We start from the raw sequence: 9,522 nt of genomic DNA on the forward strand, positions 1-9,522 counted from the left end.
TCCTAACTTTGACAAACATCCTTGCAGTAAAATTTGATGAAATATGTTGCTCTTTCCCCCTTGCTTTCTGGTTAAGTAATTTTAATAACATTCAAAAGAAAAATGTATTATGATATACCAATATATATTCCTCTTTTTTTGTAAACTAGTTAACGTAAGTGATATGTTCCTTTTTGATAATGATTGACAAACAGTAAAGTTTGTCTTCCATCCTCCTTTTAAAAAAATTTAGAAGCGACATATTTTAGATTTATGGGTCATTAATTTTTGAAGAACAATATTCTTGCAAAAATGAAATACAATTTCTGGTGCTTCATAATCTTTGTTAAGTCTACATGCTTTTCTGTCATGCATGGATGTTAATCGAAGGAGAATATTTCTTGGAACTCTTAGAAAAACCATCATTATTTCTGACTCTATTTCCCACCAGGTGCCTGCTAAGCGTATTGGGAAAAAACCTTCCAGAATTTGCAGTCAAGCATCATTTCTATGAGTTGTTGTCATCATAAAACACTGGAGAAAGTTATTCTCTTATTCTCTTTCAGATGTATGCTTGTATTATTTTTCTTTGGTTTTAGCTCTGAGGCACTTCAAATTAGTATTCCAGCTTGTAAAGAATGGGTAAAACTGGATGGATGGATGATGGATACCATAGGTAGGTAGGTAGGTAGGTAGGTAGGTAGGTAGGTAGGTAGGTAGATAGACAGACAGACAGACAGACAGACAGACAGACAGACAGACAGACAGACAGACAGACAGACAGACAGATAGATAGATAGATAGATAGATAGATAGATAGATAGATAGATAGATAGAGCAGGTAGACAGCTAGATAGCTAGATAGCTACACAGGCAGGCAGGCAGATTATAGAGATTATAGCAGGCACAAGAGAGAGAGACAGAAAGAGAAATAGGAGATGAGAGATGGTAGGTAGGTGGGTAGGTACTGTAGGTAGTAGATAAAGGACACCGATGATTTTTCCAGTCTTTGCAAGGGACTTGTAGACAGTATATCTTTGGGTTTAATATAACAATAATTTCTATTTATGGTTAGTATTTCAACTCCATAGAAATAAGAATATAGATCACGAGGAGGGGATATTTAAATATGTCGACTGTATGCTGGAAGACAATTCTAATCACAAATCTTGTATAGTCTTGTTTTGTATCAAAGCACCTCTCTTGGCCAGTTGGGTCTCTTAAAAATACTAGAATCCAGTGAAATGTGGGGCAACTATTCAGCCCTTCCTACTTAGTCTCTCAAGAAAAAGATTTAGGATTACAGAATTGTTGGAAAATCTAGGTTGTCTAGTCCTTTTCAGATTCCAGCAAGCACTGAACATTACAATGATTGGCTGAAGAGAACAACCAATCAGCTGCTGCTCCTGCTTAGTGACAGGCTTCCTGCTACTAGCAAAGCAAAAAGCAAAGCAAAAGCTTTGGCACCTCAGCTTTATAGCTTTTGGAAACATTCCCACATGTGTACAATAAGGCTTTACACAAAGCAACTTGAAAGATTTTTTTTAATAAGGTGAAAGAATATGGTAGTTGAACTGGTCATCCAGGATGTTTCTTTGGCTACTTGTATGTCTCACTGTCTTTTTCCAGTCTGTGGTTGTTTTGTATCCTCTTCAGTCTTGTAGCTGAGGAAAAGGATTGAGGTTCTTGTTGATTGTCTTCCTCTTTAATGGTTTGGTGTTCCTTGCAAGGAGCCAGTCTTGGTCCTTTCATTTTGAGAGGATCAGACTGACATTCAGTGATGGCAGAGAGGAAGAAGGTCTTTTTAAACAATGTTTCTGAGCAGCTTATGTTTTACCACATCTTGAGAAATCATGGTGAGGAGAGGATTTGGAGGCAAAAATTGCCATAGTAGATGAGTCAGAAGACCTTGGGAGAGTTTAGATTTCCTTGAATAGAAAGACATCTATGGAGATTCTTAGTCATCCAGTTCATGGTTGTCCTGAAGGTGCTTTTTCAAAAGGAACTGGACTTTGCTTTTCCTTGAAGAAAAACAAGGTCCAGTTAGCTTTTGGGGGGGGGGGAAGCATCTTTCTTGAAAATGTGGAGTGAAACATCTTCATGGAAAAACAAAGTTAAATTGTTTTTTGAAAGTGCACATTTGCAATTTGAACAGACGACTACAGCAAAAGCCCAAATGACTAGGACTTACAGTTTTTATGAATGAATGATGAATTTTGTTAGGCAGTGGAAGTTTTCATTTTTCTTTCTTTCATATCTTTCCATTCCTGGTTAAGAGAAAAAAGATCTGATGATATTAGGCCACGATATGTTTCTATACAAAATCTCAAGCCCTTCCTTTTTAAAATCTTAATTGTGGTTTATCTCATTGTGTTGGAAGGTAGCCTGGGTTCCCAGAAGAAAGGGGTTGCATTCCAGGAGCAAGGAGCAGTGGTGGGATTCAAAAAATTTTACTACCAGTTCTGTGGGTGTGGCAGGGGAAGGATACTGTAAAATCTCCAGTCAGAGGTGGTATTTGCCAGTTCTCCAAAGTACTTAAAATTTCTGCTACCGGTTCTCCAGAACTGGTCAAAACTTGAATACCACCTCTGTCAAGGAGACAAAAGTTTAGAAAGTTTGGTCAGGAGAAAAAGTGTTAAGATGGTTCCTCCCTAGCAATTCTCAGAATATATATTAATGAAGCAAATAGTTCTTTTATTTTGGAAAGTTCTCCGTCTATAGACGAGGAACCATAAAGGAATGTATTTAGAAGTAAATGTATGAATTTTTTCTTCGTTCTTAGAACCTGACATCCATCTGTTCTATTTAAATTTTACTTTAAACACCTGTATCTATTTATTCTAAACTATAAGTATATTCTAATATACTTAATTTTGAAGACATGGTTTGGGAATTACATTTGAAGGCTGAATCTTTTGAAGGGTATGTGACACGGCAGGGTTGGACGTGTGTGTTTAAGAAAGTTGAGATTCACTAAAAGCAAATTAAACAAGCAAATTCCACTGACCTCAGTTTTCATTACTTTTGAATAAAGAAGGAAAGCTTGACCCATTAATTTATTTGCAAATTCTAATTTAATCTATTGTAGTATTGAAAATAAATACTTAAGACTTGCTAAACTGATGATGCAGCACACCTCAAATAAGGTTCCAAGAATCTTTTTTTAAAAAAAAAAAAATACTTTAAAAATATTAACATTTATAATAATATAAAATACAAAAAAGTATTAAAAAATAGAAAAATAGAAGAAAGAATGGAGAAGCAGAAAGAATGGAAAGAAAAAAGAACCAATAAAGGAGAATATTTGTAGTTTGGGATTGAAATGAGGGGTCCTTGGTGTTCTCTGACTTGATTGTTCTCTTGGAGACATTTCATTACCCAAACTCTATATCTAAAAAAAAAAAAAAGAGGTTCTGTCATTTTTATCCATGCAGTAGAACACTCTCCTGTGAATCTGGATGAATCTTAATGGGGGAAAAATTCTCCTTCTAAAAAAATAGAGAGATTTCAGCCATATATATATCTACCCAGACCAATGTAAATGAATAGGACAAATACTAGAATGATACTTACCTCAAAATTAACCTTTGGATTAACCACAACTGATTGGAACACATACATTTACTCTACTCCTTCAACTGTAGTTGGTCATCAACTCTTTTGTCAATGGAGGAAATAACTGCTATTTTGCAGACTAAACTGGGAGTGACACCTCTTTCTCAAAGAGTTAACTGGACAACTTGGAATAGAAGAATCAGCTCTATGGAGAAAATTGGATTCTCTTAGGCTATCAGGGGAAGTTCACTGCAGAAGTTTGAGGCCAGAAGAGATTCTATTTATAAACATACATTTCTTTAGTTGTTATACTGAAGGTGTGAGATGAAAAAAGAACCCATACAAGTAGAGTAGAGCCTTTGCACTTACAGACAGAGATGTATTAACAAGCCAAATAACTACCAACAGTCTGATCCAAAGTATTGAAAATATACATGAAAACAAATTAAAAATAAAAGGCTTGACAGCATTGCTTATTAGCCCATGAAAAAGCAGACACAAAATCAAATATCACGCGAAAGGAACATATTTCTCCTCAGCAGAAGAAGGTGAGTAAAATGAACTGAGTTTTAAAGTGGGAGTTACTTGGTTTATAGTTTCCTCACTGGCTTTTTCTTTTTTTTCCCAACAAAACCTATACTATTCTATATATTTTTTAAATCTGTATTAGTCTATAATGCAGATTCTGTGTTGTATAATATAGTGTTTTTCAATCTTGGCAACTTGAAGAGGTGTGGACTTCAATTCCTTGTATTTCCCCTTGCTGGCTGGGGAATTCTGGGAGTAGAAATCCATACTTCGTCAAGATGCCAAGGTTGAGAAACACTGCAATATAATGGCAGTTATGCAGAATTTGTGTCTTAATATCTTCAAGCATGATCTAGAGATTAGGGAAGCCTCTTTTTTATGATTTCTTTATATATGTTTTTCAATGAAAAGTTGCAAAACATTCCTTCTTATAAATTTAAAACTTCAACCCTTAGAATGAAGTCTTTGTGACAAGATATAATGAAGTGATGGCCCCATGCTTGACAAAATGGTTTCAAAATTAAAAAGGGTTATTTTTCTTTCTTTCTTTTTTTCTCTTTGTGTTGGCATCAGGTGAACTGTAATATAGATGCTTAAAAACTATCTTCCTAATTTATTTGATTTGTCAATCACTTACAAGATAATAGTTATAAGTATAAACATAGTTATGAATACATGAAATGGATACATATAAGAAAAATAAAAAGAATCAATAGGACAGAGAGGTCTGCTTTTTGATGAAAATAAAAGAGCAGGAGAGTTAGGCAAAGGAGATAGGTGGAGATTGCCAATATGGTGTGTGTGTTGTGCTAATTGCACTTGCTGCATAAATCCACGCACAGTTGGAGAAGGAATCTTCTCCAAAGAATCAAAGGAGAATCACAGCTGGAGGAGGAATCTGCAGCTGAAGGCCCAGCAGGATTTTACTGAGCCATCAGGCCAGTGGAAACAGACTGAAGCATGTTGAAAGGACAGACCAGACGTCAATGAGGACAGTCTGAGAAAGCAGTTGGAACTCCAAAAAGCTCAGAAAATAGTTATTTTTATTTTATCCATTCTATTCTCTGTGCTTAAAGAACCATGGTAATACAGAAGTTAGAATGCAGTATTGCAGGCTAACTACTGCTCACTCCAGAAGTTTGATTCTTACCAGCTCAACGTTTGACTCAGCCTTCCATCCTTCTGAGGTCAGTAAAGTGAGGACCCAGATTGTTGAGGGGCAGTATGTTGACTCTGTAAACTGCTTAGAGAGGGCTATAAAGCACTGTGAAGCAGTATATAAGTCTAAGTTAAACTTGTGGACCAGATATGTCATGCGCTGGCCACGCCCACCCCTGGTTTAGCAAAGGGAGGGGGAGTTGTGATACATCACATGATGGCATGTTGTTGCAGGTTTGACATCCCTGGTTTAAGTGCTAGTGCTATAGAAGCAAGCTTGAATAGTGAAAGTGCTGACACAGATAGGAGATTCAGGCAGTTCAAATGCATATAAATATTTATTACAATATTGAGCTAATTGCAAAATCTGGACTATAGACAGCCAAGGGAAATGAGTGGGAATTAAAGGTGGGCTGGCCTTAGATATCTTTGGTATGCAATGACTCTTGGCATTTTTGACCCCTCCTTCAGGCTCAGTCTCGCCTACATGAATGAGCATATCAAACTTGTGATAAGGAACACCTGTGTGAATTAAGGCATTTTTTTTTTTACCATTCAGCCTACAGTAGTGCCTGACAGAGCTATGGGGGAGGGGTCAAAAAAGATAATATGACAGCCACAACTGAATGGTTGGCTTCTCAAACTCAGATAAAATGGAACAGGGCTTTGATCATGTGATCAAATGTGCCATCTTTTAATTCTTCCTCCTCATCCCCCACAAATGCTCCAGAGTCTGAATGGGACTTCCCACTTTGGAATGGCCACCAAAATATAGTCATAATGAATTACCAACTCATAAGCTGAGATGATAGTGTTAAAAATAGTGTCAGTCCAGATATTTGGAATTTCCTACCCATTTAAAAATAGCTTTTGTTTCATACCTGAAAGGATGCAAAATTCCTAGGAATGATGTAAATATACCATTTATATCTTATCATCATAACTGTGCAGTCCACAAAGTATGAAATATATGCTAGAATATTTCAAGAAAATGTCTTTTAAAATAAAATTCATGTAGATGAAGAATGGATGTAGGGCAAAAATAGCTGAACATAGCAAACCCAACCAAAAAATAAAATCATGCTTACACTTTCAGACAAAATGAAAAAATAGCGTTAATTTAAATAATTATTTTCTTAACTGTTTGAGGTGACAAGAGTTTCCGAGCATGTGGAAAGAAGGAAAGATTTCCTTAAAAAAAAAAAAAAAAGTTAGTTTTCTGCAGAATTAGGGAGTGATAATATGGGTTGTATTCAACAAATAGATCTACCTCCCTCTTTTTCATATATAAACTGTCCTATATATGTTCCTGTTGCTGTGATGAGTAAAGTTTCTTCTTGAGAAACAGCTGCTTTGGGTTTTTCCAGTTACAGTGAAGCAACTTACAACCACTTTCCTAAATGAGATCAAAAGAACTTTAAATGTTGCAGATAGTTAGGTCCAGCTCATTATTCATAAACACAAATAATTTTACCTTTGCTGTTATTGTTGCAATTAAAAGGAAGCTGGTTCATGAGAAACAAAGTGCTTCAAGGTGCTCCAAGCTCATTGAAGCAATCAACCACTTTCTTTTTAAACTAGATGGAAAGAACTTGAGATATTGAAAACTCAATAAAATAAAATAAAATAAAACTGACATATTCTTTTCACCCTTAACTACAAGCAAGATGCTGTTTTCCAACTGTTTCCTATGGGAAATGCACATGGATAAATTTGAAGTGGCAGCTGCCAGTGAAGCCAACGTATTTATTTTCTGAAAGACAGAAACTTCAGCAGCAAACTTCCTGAGTGGTGAACAGATTGCGTAGAAGGAGTCTTTAAAATTAGTCTTTAAAGTTTTTGAACTTCCATTGGGGGAAAGAAAGAATTCTCAAATCAGATGTTTGTTATAAAAAAAATTCAATAAAAATGAAATGGAAACAAAATCACGGCTATTCTTCAAAACAGGATTCTTAACAAGGTTTTAGGATCCCTTTGTAAGAAGTCCTTGGTGCTCTTGAGTTAGGTTGTTTTCTTGAAGATGCTTCATTATCCAAACTAGGTAACATCTAGATGCTAGAAAGTAGTGAGGTTTATATTCTAGTGCAGGGCTGTGAAACTCCTGGGCCCCAGGCTGGATGCATCACATGGTGGCCATGCCTACACCTGGTTTAGCAAAGGGAAAAAAGTCCCAATACATCATGTGATGCCACCATGACAATGTGAGTTTAATACCCCTTTTCTAGTGGCTTACCTTGTCGATGTTGGTGGGAGTAGTCTTGGAGGTTCTTTGGTTGGACTGTTTACTTTTAGCTTGTTTGGCAGTTCCTTGATTGGGGTATATTTTGCTCTATTTACTTCTTGATTGTTGGTCTGATCTTGAAAGTGACTCATGCTTATCTGGGTGCTGATTTTTGGTGGGGAGATGTTTTGATCTTTTTATTCCTTTTTGGCTCGTTAATTGTCTCTTCCACACAGTATGTAGCTATTGTTTATGTTCTGTCCTCGCTACACATTACTCTGTGTGCAACTTGACTTGCAGCAAAACCCATCTATCATCTATCTGTCTGTCTGTCTGTCTGTCTGTCTGTCTGTCTGTCTGTCTGTCTGTCTGTCTGTCTGTGTTCCAGCATAATTCTGGAATGCCTCGAGCAAATCAACCAAACTTGGTACACAGATGACTTACTTTCTGGAAACAAATACTGTGGGAGTAAGACACCCCTTGGGGGGGGGGGTTAAAATGGCTTCTACTGTACAGCACAGTGGACTTGCCATGGTAACAGCTTCATAGTACTCCAGTATTCCACAAAGGGGCTCTCTCTCAGCCCTCCAAGGAAACTTCAGGCTATTGGCCAAGTGCAATCAAAAAAATGAAACACCAGCATAGACAAGAAACTCCCAAGGAGAGGAATAGAAGATTTGCGATGCTCTGTGAGATACAGTACAACAGTGTGAGTCCTGACTATAAGATTTTCCTTTCTAATACAGGATTAGGATAAATAAATATCTAGGCAACAGCTGGGTTATCAGCTAGTCCTCCAATAAAAACAGATTATGTGTGTAGATCTGGATGCTTTATTAAAGGAACAGGATGGGCAAAACTGGGAAAAAATAGAAATACATACAAAAAGAACCCAAATAAAAATACAGTGTTGAGTTGCTGGTGAGCATAACAAATACAGAGAAATCTAAATATCACCAGCAAAGGTATATGTAGGGATGTGGATTTTTGTCCCCTTGATAAGCATGTGCCACAAATTACGCTGGATTCTTTCTGGTGCTTCTGTTTCCTTCCAAATGCTAAAGGAAGTGGTGTCTGGCTTCATAGGTTGCACTTGTTTTGGGAGTGAGGGTTGCTGTGAAGATGCCTCTTAAGTAGTGGGTCAGCTTCCAAACAGTACAGATTGGTATTTGACCAGGCCACTAGATGGGGCCAGAGAACAACAGTATATACACAAATTATATGTTGGGGCATGACAGTTCATGTCTATGTATCTATTGAATGATAGTTTTCTAGATATTCCCTAGTGTTTTTGGACTTGGCTTGGTCTGGTATGGTCCCCCGTTCCATCAGAATCCCACTGGGCCTGATGCTCCATGCCATTCAACCCAGCACTTTTTCCATTCTTGTCCTACTTCAAACCTATCCTACTTCAAACCTTGTCCTACTTCAAACATGCCAACAGGTCTGTGAAAGTCTTTTTCCCTGGAAATGTCCATTTCTCTCCTTCTCCCACACACTCAAGAAAAAGCTCATGTCCAAGTAAAATAACACCTGTTCTTTACAATTATTGAATCCAAGAAGAATGAATACCCTTATATGAATAAAATGGCAGACTGAAGAACAATTACAATAAGGATAAAAGCAGAGAAACAAACCATGTATTGTGGGACTAATTTGAACTAACGAAGCCAAAGAAAATGGGAAACGAGGACAGCCAGGAATGATCCCATCAAAGTAGTCCTTCAGATTTTAGACAAGACATGTCCCAGTTACTAGGACCAAAATATGCTTCCAAGTTATCTCCTATATAGGATCCCTGGAAAGAAGCAAGCTGTCTTAGACAGAAAAGCAAACCAGTTTAGTGACAGGAAACAGAAAACATCTTTTGTTTTCAGAAGTAAATGAAAATGTATCAGTGTCTTTCCCAGGGCTATTTAACTTGCAAATGAACTCTGTCATTTGTTTATGCATGCAGATTTGATATGCTTCTCACCAACTGCAAGGAAAGATGTTAACACTGATCAAAAGCATTGCCTGGGAAACCAACTGTGGTGTGATGGAGCTTTCTATCTGCAAGCACTATTCTACAGATTAGATTA

The 9,522-nt window shown here is 36.9% G+C and overlaps 1 long non-coding RNA gene across 1 annotated transcript; it reads right to left on the bottom strand.

Annotated features, from left to right (window-relative positions):
• Nucleotides 1–1,553: 1,553 nt before the first annotated feature.
• LOC148131534 (uncharacterized) lies at nucleotides 1,554–5,385 on the bottom strand. Its single transcript, XR_015748389.1, has 3 exons — nucleotides 5,213–5,385; nucleotides 3,553–3,739; nucleotides 1,554–2,246 (listed from the first exon to the last, which is right to left on the bottom strand). It is a non-coding gene; the product is annotated as an uncharacterized LOC148131534 (long non-coding RNA).
• Between the last annotated feature and the right edge of the window lie 4,137 nt (nucleotides 5,386–9,522).

Source organism: Notechis scutatus, chromosome 3, assembly GCF_049901735.1.
Source record: "Notechis scutatus isolate UNSWTSFEM ecotype Mainland chromosome 3, rNotScu1.2, whole genome shotgun sequence".
NCBI lineage: Eukaryota > Metazoa > Chordata > Lepidosauria > Squamata > Elapidae > Notechis > Notechis scutatus.